This window comes from Zootoca vivipara, chromosome 12 (genome assembly GCF_965207765.1).
Source record: "Zootoca vivipara chromosome 12, rZooViv2.hap1.1, whole genome shotgun sequence".
In the NCBI taxonomy this organism is placed as follows: Eukaryota; Metazoa; Chordata; class Lepidosauria; order Squamata; family Lacertidae; genus Zootoca; species Zootoca vivipara.
Window position 1 is genome coordinate 40847162 of NC_142595.1, and position 13100 is coordinate 40860261.

The 13100-nt window shown below is 43.8% G+C and overlaps 2 pseudogenes across 3 annotated transcripts; both read left to right on the forward strand.

Moving 5' to 3' along the window:
• The first annotated feature begins 1021 nt into the window (after positions 1–1021).
• Positions 1022–7321, forward strand: LOC118095901 (ribonuclease pancreatic pseudogene; annotated as a pseudogene). 2 transcript variants are annotated; one of them, XR_015946554.1, is made up of 2 exons: positions 1022–1106; positions 5083–7321. The product of XR_015946554.1 is annotated as a ribonuclease pancreatic pseudogene, transcript variant X2 (transcript). The 2 variants fall into 2 exon arrangements; XR_015946553.1 differs by lacking the exon at positions 1022–1106 and adding an exon at positions 1367–1524.
• A 2250-nt stretch (positions 7322–9571) lies between these two features.
• On the forward strand, positions 9572–11865 carry LOC148684013 (ribonuclease pancreatic pseudogene; annotated as a pseudogene). The gene is made up of 2 exons (XR_015946569.1): positions 9572–9711; positions 10515–11865. The product of XR_015946569.1 is annotated as a ribonuclease pancreatic pseudogene (transcript).
• Positions 11866–13100: the final 1235 nt, after the last annotated feature.

Genomic DNA, 13100 nt, shown 5'->3' on the forward strand with positions numbered 1-13100 from the left:
TCTGGAGTCTTCTTCAACGGTTGGGTGGCCTTGAGAAAGGTGCCCTATTTCAGGTTAGCCCCCTTCACTGGGTTGTCATAAACATAAAGCGACACTGTTCCATGTACACTGGTGGTTGGAAGGCAGGTTATCTGTGGAATAGACTGCACACATATGATCAGCATATGAGCCCTTTTTCTGGCCTACCAGTAAAAGTTGCTATCAGGAACAAAGCCTTTTCAGTACCTTTAGAGCTCCCTCCCCAGGTAAATATGTATGGCCCTATCAAAACTAGTTTTTAAAGAAAACTCTGAAGACTTCTTCTTATTGTTGTTCCAGTCTTTAGGTAATCAGTTATTGTGTTATGCTTGAAGCATTTTAGCTGCTTCTGCTTTTAAATTATTATACAGTGGTACAGCAAGACAAATGCCTCGCGCAACAAAAAACTCGCAAGACGAAAGCGTTTTGCAATGTTTTTGGTGACTCACAAGATGAAGTTTTCTATGGCCATGCTTCACAAGACTAATGTTTACGGTGGTTTTTTGGTTGTTGTTTTTTGCCGCGGCAAACCGCACTTCGCAAGACGAAATTACCGCAACGAATTACTTTCGTCTTGCGAGGCACCACTGTAATTGTATTGAAAGCTTACTTGCCATTGCTTTCAGCTTTGTTGTTGTTGTTTAGTCGTTTAGTCGTGTCCGACTCTTCGTGACCCCATGGACCATAGCACGCCAGGCACTCCTGTCTTGCACTGCCTCCCGCAGTTTGGTCAAACTCATGTTCGTAGCTTCGAGAACACTGTCCATCCATCTTGTCCTCTGTCGTCCCCTTCTCCTAGTGCCCTCAATCTTTCCCAACATCAGGGTCTTTTCCAAGGATTCTTCTCTTCTCATGAGGTGGCCAAAGTATTGGAGCCTCAGCTTCACGATCTTTCAGCTTTATATGTGTTTAAAAACATTGATTTCAGTGATGTCTCCTATCAGTAATGTCCACAGAGTCACCTCAACATTTTGAAGGAGAAGGAATGAAAGAATGAAGAAAGAAAGAAAGAAAGAAAGAAAGAAAGAAAGAAAGAAAGAAAGAAAGAAAGAAAGAAAGAGCTCTAATGCTTTATTCCTTTATTACAGGTAGGTAGCCATGTTGGTCTGACGTAGTCGAAACAAAATAAAAAAATTCCTTCCAGTAGCACCTTAGAGACCAACTAAGTTTGTCATTGGAATGAACTTTTGTGTGCATGTACACTTATCTGAAGAACTTAGCTCTAAGGTGCTACTGGAAGGAATTTTTTAAATTTTGTTTTGACTTTATTCCTCATTCCACTGTATTTCTCATTTACGGGAAGCTTTGGAAACATGCAGCCAATGGTGCAATTTTCAGTTGAAAGCCCTCTGCCCTCCTTTCGCCATCTATATGTTGCAAGTGCTTGAATTTCCCCCCTCTCCTAGCCTAACTGAAACCTATATAATAATTCAGACAGCATCTTGAGAGTTACACTTGCTTCCGTAGAAAGTGGCATCCGTTACCTTGAGACTTTTCTGAACTTGGGTAAGTTGGAAGTGGACATTCACAAACTTGTGCCTGCTGTTTTACCCTTTAATGAAACTGCACTTTGACTGTCTCATGTTTAAGGAAGCTTTCTCTTATTCAGTAGGTAGAGTTGAAAGAATTTTTTCTCCCTAATATATTCTCTCTCTCTCTCTCTCTCTCATTTCTGAATTGCCTTTTGTATGGACCTCAAGCCTACTATGAAAGCAACTAAAAATAATTTTTAAAACAGTCCAGAAAACAAGGAAGCATATTTACTAATGGATATCTTCTGTTGGAGCTCCTGACAGTATTGCCAAGTTTATGACATCTGGCATCTTTATTGTGTGATCTGTTATTTGGAAGGACTGTGACCCAGTGGCAGACCACATGCTGTGCATGCAAAAGGTCTCAGGTTCAGTCACTGGCATTTCCATCTGGGACTGGGAAAAGACTCCTGCCTGAACCTCTGGAGAACCACTGCCAATCACTGGAAAGAATACTGACCCAAATGGACAAATAGCCTGCCTCGTTATTTGCGTGTGTAGACCTTTTAACCACCAGCAAATAAATTCAGACAAGACTCAAATTTTTGGCTTGGTTTTTGGCAAAATTTAGGCCACAACTTTATTGATTACAATCAAGTGAGAGGTTGCATAGGCTCTGGTTCGACTAGCTCCTTGCACCCTTGCAGGTAGCGCTGACCCAGGACACACCATAGGTCAGCCTTGGGTGAACACCCGGCACAGTGGAAAGCGGGGTCAAGCCAGTCCACCAGCCAGATGTCCCCCTGGACTCTGGCTCCGGGTGAAACTCCTCTAAGGGAAGACCAACCAAGAGTCCCAGGATTCCTTTAACGGAATACCCATCGCATAGGGATGGCCAGACCGCTCTGCCACTCCTATCACCTGAACCAGAGCCTATCAGCAACCTTTACAAGCTGTGACGATTTGCTACGCGGCAGAAGAAACCAAAATGGCACCAGCCAATCAGCCAAGTGGGGAAAATTCCTGCCGTGCCCCTGTCCCAATGACAGGTGACACACGACGGCATAGCAAGGTCTTGTGTGCAAGCCCTAAATATAGGGACAGGTGGGAGGGTGTTCCGATGCAGTGGCCCCAAAGAGGAAGCTCAGGGACATGTGCATGGGCTTAAATAGAGGTCCCTCTATAGAATTTAGCTGGCATCCCATTGGTCTGATTGCTCCCAGAATCGAGGAACCTCCATTTGGCCATCCAAACGTTCCCACCCACAACACAGGGTTTGGTTGCCAGGTCACACCGATAAAGCTGCTCCCTAATCACTGTCTTCAGGTCGCTGCCAGCACTGTGCTTGGCTTCTCTGAGAATTACATCTTTAATGTTTTCTCCTCCCCTCCTTTTTTTTCTTTTTTCTTTTTCTATATAAATATTACATACATGCCAAAAAAAGAGAGTACAGTTACACAAATAATAGAAGTTACCGAATACCAAAAAGCTACTAATAAGAAGAAAAAATACAAAAAATAAGAAAATTATGCATATTGAAAAGAGAGAGAGAGAGAGAGAGAGAGAGAGAGAGAGAGAGAGAGAGATCAAAAGGAAAATGGAAAAAGTTGACTTCCTTTAACCACTATACAGTTTATATGATCTCATATCTTTAGTTGTTTGTAATCATTTTGCATTAATGGAGAGACTATTTGTTTACCTGTGGAATTTTTAATCTCTAGAGACTAAACAAATTATAATTGTGGGAAATGACTTTCTTCATAAAATTTGTAAAGGCACCCCATTCTCTCCTGATTTTTTGCATCTTTAATATTCTCTAACAGTATAATAATAATAATAATAATAATAATAATAATAATAATAATTTATTATTTATATCCCGCCCATCTGGCTGGGTTTCCCCAGCCACTCTGGGCGGCTTCCAACAAAATATTAAAATACAATAGTATGTTAAACATTAAAAGCTTCCCTAAACAGGATTGCCTTCAGATGTCTTCTAAAAGTCTGGTAGATGTTTTTCTCTTTGACATCTGGTGAGAGGGCGTTCCACAGGGCGGGTGCCACTACTGAGAAGGCCCTCTGCCTGGTTCCCTGTAGCAGTGAAGTCCACCCACCTTAAATTAGTTGCAGAGCACACCAACAGTGGTGGCGCATGTCTTGGGGTGAAGCCACCCACCTGGCGCTAGTATCAATGCTGCTTTCCTGGACAGGGCTGGGACAGGGCAGCGGCACGGTTTGATCGATGCAAGTGCATCAGCAGGAATACTAGATTGGTCCTGCCAGTGCAACCACATGGCCAAAAACGCTGCCACCCTGCCCTGCTCCAATCCCTTTCAAGTAAGTAGCAGGAATGCAGGTGCCAGGAGGACGGCTTCACCCTATCACACGTGCTGTTGCTACTCCACACTGAGCTGCTAAGTCCTGTCTCTGGGTTAGAACAAAGGTTTTAAGACAAAGGTCCAGGGTATCACATGACAGTCTGTTCCTACACAGACAGACAGACAGACAGACAGACAGACACACACACACACACACACACACAGAGAGAGAGAGAGAGAGAGAGAGAGAGAGAGAGAGAGAGAGAGAGAGTACCAGAGCTGAAAAAATGAAAACAGAATCATGAGATTTGGATTTGAGGATGGAAGATAGTTTGTTTCTAGAAAGTGGCTTTGTTGGGGTATTATATTGAAGTGGCTGAAGTGAATACTGTTTATATACAGTAGTCAGATGAAGAATCAGAAGTTCTTCAATTTCTGAACTTAATTTTTTTTCCTCCCTCTTTTTCTTACTCACTAGTCTATTTCTTCTTCTTTATTTCTCTCTCTCTTTCTATGTTCCCCACTTTTCTTTTTCTCTTTTTTCCCTATGTTCTTATTGTATTTAGATCAATGTTTTAGTTTTGGACAAGAGAGATGTTTGATTTTTCTCTTTATAAATCCTAATAAAATGTATTAGGGGCAATCTGGGGGAGTCTTAACCTCTTCTGTCAAAACCCCAGGTTGACCAGAATTTACCCATGGGGGAATTTTTTTTAGGTAGTATTCAACTAAGTACTACTCAGAGCAGGCCTATTGAACTTAATAAACTTAAATTAGTCATACTCATTAGTTTCATTGGGTCTACACTGAGCAGGACAACTGTTGAATACCACCTTTTATTTGGCTAACATATGAATGCAAATCTGCTCAATTTGCACTTTTTAAGAATATGCGCAATGCATTTATCCAACCAGAAATACTTATATTACAGAAATGCTTATATTAGGGTGAAGTGGGCATATGGGCATATATTCATGAAAATAACATGTAAAAATGCAATATATTAGAGAAAAGTGTTTTGAAAGAAATGTGCATTTTAGGCAAAACTGCAGACAAAAATGTGTATATTAGGAGAAATTGGTGCTAAAATGCTGCTGAATGCTATTGAGGACTTTCTAAATAAATAAATAAATTGCAAACAAATGTGGAAATGTGGAGAATGGAACTTAAAGTTTTTTGGGGGGGAACATCCCTATCAGTGCCTCTTATTTTATTCCTTAAGAAATTCGCTCCCTGCTTTAAAAGATCCTCCTCCTCTTCCTTCTGCTCTACAGATTCAGCAGCCCCACCATGATCACCACCAAAGGTTCTTGCTGGCTGCTGCTGCGTTTGACCGTCCTCCTCGTGGCTGTGCTGGTGCAGTCCAGCGAAGGAGCAACCTACCGGGATTTTGCGAATAGACACATTGATTATCCGAAAACCAGAGCAAACAATAACAACGCCTACTGCAACTTGATGATGGCTCGGAGAGGACTGAACAGGGGGTCCTGCAAACCCACCAACACCTTCATCAACGGCAGCCCTCGTACCGTCCAGGCAATCTGCGGCACGGGGGGAACTCGCTTCCGGGGCAATTTATATGACAGCAGGAGCCGCTTCCGTGTGATCGTCTGCCGCAACACAGGAAGATTCCCCAACTGTAATTACCGTGGCAGGCCGCAGTCCAAGCGAGTCCGTGTCGGCTGCAGAAATAGGCTGCCTGTTCACCTCGACAGACTCCTGTGATGGAACCCACCATTCATCCACAGGAAGCAGTAGTCTGAGGGCATTCTGGCAACCGTTGATTTTCCCTTTGCTTCCTTGCTTTCTCTGCCGCTTAACATTGAGGGCATATCCACACTGCAGGCTTAAAGTGGATTAGCAAGAATTCCTTCCTACCAGGGAGCCCTGCAAAATGTAGACCTGAGAGGAAGGGGTAGGGTTCACTAACAAATATTTTTGGGCATCGCTTATTTGCTCATTCAGTTCTTTTTCTTTGCTTTCTGCTTTTTCCACAATGTACCTCCACAGTGCAGGTTTAAACCCGGTTTAGCAATAGTTCCTTCTCCCCAGGGGCCCCTGGGAACTCTAGGCTTGAGAAGCGGAACTATTCCTTACTCAGTCAGATCTTTTCCTATGTGGTTTTCAGGGTTTTGCCAAAAATGGAAAGATGCCAAAGAGGCACAATTTTGGCACTTGCAGTGGCTGGGTACGAAAAAGAGTAATCATAGAATGTGAAAGCTAGATCTGCTGAAATTCCCTCTTCTACACAAGTGCTCAAGGTGTAGGGCACCTGCCCTCTTTTGCATCAGGTAACCCTGCTTTTTCTCATGATAATATCCCCTCTTCATCTCCTCCAGTATCCCTTCCTCAGCACCCTTACCTGGGAAGCATCATGCATTTCAAACGAATCAATTCGTACACTGAGAAGAATCTGTGGCCCTCTAGTGGCCATTTGACCTTAACTCCCATCAGCCCAAGCTAGTATGATCCATCCACTGGTTATGGATGAGGGGAGTTGTGATCCTGCAATATCTAGAAGGCCACAAAGCTCCCTGACAGCATTAAAGCTCCGCTTCACCCAGACATGCATATTGCTTGATTTTGGTATACATCGTCACTCCCTTGCAGTGACTGGGAGCTGAAAGCATGAACTGCAAAGCAGATTCCCTTGCAAAGCAACGTTCTTAAGATAATTTTGCATGGTCGTGATGTCCCATTCTCACACAGAAGCGGTCATTTAGCACTGCAGTCATTGCTGCCTCCTTTAAATGGGGATTTCACCTTTCTTCAGATGGGTATATTTGCAAAAAAATGTTAAAAAAATAATAATGGTATTTTGATGGGCATGTGTTCTATCTTCAGTGACTACTTCATTTATCCCTATGCAACCATCGCTGAACACAGGTCAATTATTCAAAGCTTGTTTTGATATCTGGAGATAGCTGCAACATCTCCATCTGTTGCCTTTGTTGCCCTGCAGTTTTTACAATGGAACATCACACTATTCCTGCTTGTTCTCCTTATGCAATCAAGCTGCCCATATTGGCATTTAAGCCCCTAAAGAAAGTAGGACCCAAACATATGAAAGACCTTCTCCTTTCATACAGATACACTAGAGTGTACAAATTGTCAGAAGGGACCCTCGTGGTAGCTCCATCGCCCTTGCCTGAGAGAAGACATTCTCTGTGACAGTCCCCAAGGTGTTAAATTCCCCTTTCCCCACAGGGATGCTTCTGACAACTGTATTACAAAGCTTTCATCCTATGCTGAAGACTCATCTCTTTGCCCTGGTTTTCGACACCTGAGATATTTGTTTTTAGGAAAGCAAATTGTTTCAAATGGTTTTATTCTTTTATTGTTACATTGTGGATAAGCATTTTGAGAAGATATGATGAATGTTAATGAATCACACTTTGTCCTACCTCCTCCAGTCTCAGCAAATATGTATCAATTTGTAGAAGCATTTTCTTTCATAAGCACCCTTGCTTTAGCATGCAATAAAATGAATTTTTGCAAATGCAAATACTGAAACGGTGTATCTGTGATCCAATAAGTTCTTAAGTGTGGAGGCTGTGGCGAACTCTGTAGTGTGGGCAATGCACTCTGCGCATGCCCAGAGAATTCATTCTTCTTCATTCTATGGAAGTGGCTACCTGGGGGGAGGGGAATGAGTACTTGTGTCTATGCAGCCTTGGGGTCATTTTCAACTCACAGCTGTCCATGGAGGCACAGTTCAATTCTGTGTCCAGGGTAGTTTTCTACCAGCTCCATCTGGTATGCTGGCTGAGACCCTACCTACCCACACAGTGTCTCGCCAGAGTGGTGCATGTTCTGGTTATTGGACTACTGCAATACACTCTTTGAAGGTGACTCAGAAACTACAACTAATCTAGGATGCAACTTCCAGACTGGTGACTGGGAGCAAACACCGGGAACATATAACACCAGTTCTAAAAGATCTACAGTGGGTCGCAGTACATTTCCAAGCAAAATTCAAAGGGTTGCTGCTGACCTTTAAAGCCCTACATCAGGCATCTCCAAACTGCGGCCCTCCAGATGTTTTGGCCTACAACTCCCATGATCCCTAGCTAACAGGACCAGTGGTCAGGGAAGATGGGAATTGTAGTCCAAAACATCTGGAGGGCCGAAGTTTGGGGATGCCTGCCCTAAATGGTTTTGGCCCTGTATACCTGAAAGTGCATCTCCATCCACATCATTTAGCCCAGATATCAGGTCCAGTACTGAAGGCCTTCTGGTAGTTCACTCACTACAAGAAATGAAGTTTCAGGGAGCCAGGGAGAGGGCTGTCTCAGTAGTGGTGCCCTCCCATCAGATGCTAAAGAGATAAAGAATTATACAACTTTCCAAAGACATCTGAAGTCAGCCCTGTATTGGGGAGTTTCTAATGTTTGCTGTTGTTGTTGTTGTTGTTGTTGTTGTTGTTGTTGTTGTTGTTGTTGTTGTTGTTGTTGTTATTATGTTGGAAGCCTCCCAGAGTAGCTTAGGTAGGAGGGTGGTATTTTGGCTCATTTATCCATCTCATAAGGTCATTGAATCCCAATTCTGTATTCTGTGGCAGTAGCTACCCCTCCCAGTTTGGTGTCCTCTGCAGATTTGATGAGCACAATCTCAATTCCTGCATCCAAGTAATTCATAAACAACGGGCCCAGGAAAGAACTGTGCAGCAGCCCACTTGGCACTTTTTTCCAGACTGATAAGGAACTATTAGTGAGCACTCTTTAGATTCAGTCAGTCAAATCCACCTAACCTTGTCCAGCAAAGAAAAGAAAGGGGGGGGAAGGGGGGAGCTGCAGAAATGAATAACAACAGAAAACCAGTATATCAAATTACAATCCTACATCACTAGGTATCAGATGATATTTAAATACCCCAAGCATTCTGTTGGCTTAGCTAAGAAGTGTTTGTACTCTGAACTCTTGGTTGTTGTCACTGTTTTTCAGGGCTGAACATCTCTGGAAATTGGGCAGATAATTCTGTGAAAGTAGATAAGAGCAGTCCAAGTCAAGTGTGCCAAGTGTGAAACTTGAACAAGCAGAGCAATGGAGTTTCTTTTTCTTTTTCCTTTTAAAGGGTCAGGGTCGTTTGCTCAAATGATGGTGCCAACATTTGTTCCAGCTGTCAATACATTCTGACACATCATCTCACTGATAAATTATTGCCTACGGGCTTCTTTCTTTCCTTTGGAGTTGCCGTGCTGCCAGCATTCATTTCCCTCTCTAGGCTCTCTAGAAGTTCAACCGTGAAAGTTTATCCATATCTACCCAGAGGAAAACTTTTGCTCCATATTTTCTAACCCATCATCACCCTGTTAAATCCCCATGCCTTGGTCTCCCCCTGCTCCCCCACCGCCACTCCTTTGGGAGTGCCTTCTGGATAGTTGAAGGTGTTGAAGTTGTGGGCAGCATTTGGCTCCCTTTCTAGCCACTCCAGAAGGCAGCCTGATGCATATCTGACCCACCAGGGCTCATCTTACATTCAACACTCAGAAATATTAAGATTAAAATTGGTTGTGGCAACAGCTGCTATTTGTCCACCATTGCTGCACCGTTCGTTGTGGAAACTCTCCAATAAGCTTCTGGTATCTGCACTGAGTGAGATAAACATCAGGTGGATATATATACTCAAGAGTCCCTTGACCAATGAATGAAGTTGAAACGTAAGAATTTCCCAATTCAGAGCTGGGAGAGTGCCTAACTACATTGGAAGAGATCCATTTTTACAAGAAGAGAAGAGAGCAGTCACATTGCCACTCAAAAGCTTGTGTGCTGGAGAGAGATTCTGCAACCTTATGGAATATAAGTGGGATCTCATTAAGCGTAAGTGATCAGAGGAGACCAGGATAAAGTCATTTCCCACCTGAACAGCTACTCTTGTTGCTGTCATTCTTTCTTATATATACGGTAAGTAGGAAATCATCCCAATAAGTCTTGCTCTGAGTTTGTTCTTTGCATCCATACATTCCATAAACTAATATAGGGTCCTTTTGTACCTTAAAGTAGTAACACGATTTGCAGAAATGGGCAGGTGAAGATAAACAACATTACCTGCTAAGTTTTCTCCACTACTGGCTCTATCTACACCTCTCTCATTGGTGTTTCTTTCCATGATTATGGAAATATGTTTAATGTTTGTTATTGTGATATGTATTTTCGTGTCTTTATACTGTAAACCACCCTGTGATCTTTGGATGAAGGGTGGTATAGAATTTTTACTAACAACTACAACAATTGCATGGGGAAAATTGAAAAAAAAAAGCGAATTTCAAAGAACGGCAGTGTTTTGGTTCATCTACTGTTTCAGACACCCTAGATTTCATGGATTCACCTTTAAATGTGAACTGAATCTTATTTCTCCCTTATTCCTAATTTCAGCCCGCCAGCACTACTACCTGAAGCCTGAAATGGTTCACTCTAGACCAGGTATAGGCAAACTCGGCCCTCCAGATGTTTTGGGACTACAACTCCCATGATCCCTAGCTAACAGGACCAGTGGTCAGGGATGATGGGAGATGTAGCCCCCAAACATCTGGAGGGCCGAGTTTGCCTATGCCTGCTCTAGACTTCTACCACCTCATTTTGTATATGGCCTTGTTTTCATCTTACACAAATAGGCATCACTTTAACATCCCCGCTTTTCCTCCTCCTCCTCCTCCTCCTCCTCCTCCTCCTCCTCCTCCTCCTCCTCCTCCTCCTCTTCTCTGTAGATTCCAAGCCCCCACCATGCGGTCCTCCGAGGTCTCCTGCTCATTGCTGGCTCATCTGGCCATCCTTCTTGGGCTTCTGCTTGTGCGGTCTGGTGAAGGACAGTCCAAAGAAGCTTTTGTTTGGAAGCACATAGATTACCCCAAAAGCTACCCAACTTCCCACCCTGACACCTACTGCACGCTGATGATGATGCAGAAAGGGATGACTCGATATGTTTGCAAAGAGACAAGTACCTTCATCAACGACTTCCCCATAAGTGTCGTGCAAGTGTGCAGAGGGAGAGGGACTCCTTCAAGTAACTACTTTGACAGCACAGACTCCTTCGATATGGTCATCTGCAGATACACAGGTGGCCCACCTCCTTATAACTGCAGGTACAGTGGCAAACCTGCACACTTACGCATTCGCGTGACCTGCACCGGCAACCATCCTACTCACTATGTGACTCAAAGGACATAGGCAAATGGTGATGGAACTTACCCTCCATCTACTAAAGCCAGAAGCTGCTGGACATGTTGGCCGAAACTCGGGTCTATTATTCTGCATGCCTTCACCTCGATGTATCTCTGTAACATATCCACAATACAAACGTTTGCTGCTCTAAGAGTCATTTGCTTTCCCAGGGAACCCTGGGAACTGTAGTTCTTCAAGAAGCAGCTATGGGAAATACCTTTGGATGACATTTCTTTACCTCTTTTCCTTTTGGCCTCTTTCAACCATGATAATGAAAGCTTCACCTGCTGCATCCCCTCAGCATTTTCACCAAACTACATCAAATTTCTAAGCAGAAGGACAAACATGCCACGTTTGTTGCACCAAGGGATGGGCGACAAATTCATTTTGATTCACATTTCAATGTGGCACCACCTAATTCACATCTTCCAAAACTGTATGGGAACCAAAGCATTCAAAATACATACTTCTCTGAACTTTGCAATACAGTTCTTCATCCGAGTAATGCTGACCAAAATGAGTATACTAAGGGAATGTGAGCATAAAGAGGCACAAATCTGTGAAAATTATATACAGAAATGTATTGTATTCAGGGGTACTGCTTGCAAAAATGTGTATATTGAGGAAATGTGTACTAAAATGCTGATTAACTGGAAAAGAATAAATAAACTGCTACAGAATTTAAGACTGGAAGAATGAGAAACGGGGAGAAATTTATATGGACAGATCTGTCCATCCCTATTTGTGCCTTGGCACTCATTTTAATAGCTGGATAAAGAAAGTGTTGCCTCCTTCCTTTCCTTACATTCCCTTCCCACCAATAGCCTAATGTGTCTTTTGTCCTTTTGAGCTGACAAGATTAAAAAACAGAAAACAAAATAAAAATCTCAGTGCTGGAATGTTCATAAACTTTCCATAGTATTTCAGCAGCTGTGTCAACGGACTAGAGAAACCTCATTGCTACCAGCTGAACCCAGATGGGGAGCATATTTGCAAAGAAATACATGCTCTTTGGGTGGCATATGATGACCCGATGTGCCTTATGCTTTAATTTGATACAATAGTATCTCTGCAATGATCACATTTCTGAGGTCAATTGCTTAAAAATTGCATTAACTTTGAAAGGATGATATATTGGTAGCTACACCTCTCACATAGGTGGCCCACTGCTGCACTCCAGTGTTCACTATGTGGCATCATACTCCTCTTCTGTTTTCATAGGTAACAAGAAATAACCTTAGTAAACATCATATGGCATACACCAGCAGGGGCATATGAAGGGGGGCGAAGGGGGCAGGTCACCCTGGGCACCACTCGGGGGGGGCGACAAGATGGTCCGCTGCCTCCCCCCAGCTGTAGAGCAGCCGAGGGCGGGCATGCAGTTAGTATGGGCGCCACTTGCGTAGCATCCGTATGGGCTGCCATACATGCGCAGTCCATAAGGGATGCCGCTCACACAGCATCCGTATGGGCTGCCGCTCTTGAGCGCCGTCCACACAGGTGTCCGTACGGGCTGCCTCTCATACAGTGACTGTATGGGCTGCAGCGCGTTCGTAGTCCATACGGTATGACGCACGTGCACAGTCCATACGGACATTGCGTGTGTGGCGCCGGGTGGTTCGTCCCACCCCTCGGTGTCCCGCCCCGGGTGCCGGAGAGGGTTCCTCCGCCACTGACATCAGGCATGTCCCAAGTCCGTTTAGGGGGCCTAATCCTGTCAAATTAATCCGGCCCCCATGGCAGTATATGTCCTGGGGTATAATCCTTTAAAAGGCTCACCAGCTTTGGGGTAAAATGGGGGGCGGGAGCCCAACAACTTCAATCCTCAAAAAAGCTTCATCAAATCTGGCCCTCTTTGAAATAAGTTTGGGCACCCCTGGCATACACAGATCAACTATCTACACTACTGTGAAGGGGGGGGGGAAGTGTACTGAAAAGGGTGGTTTTAAGAAGGAGGGTGCTGGTTGGCAACCACTTGCAGAATTGTTAAATCATGTGCTACACACTAAATCATGTACTATGGATGCTTTCACAGAGAAGACAGTGGTTTTTAACATGGAGACTGCGTACCCTGCAAATGTCCTGGAAAAACGGGAACATCGTGGTTTTTTTAATCACGAGAGAATGGCGGC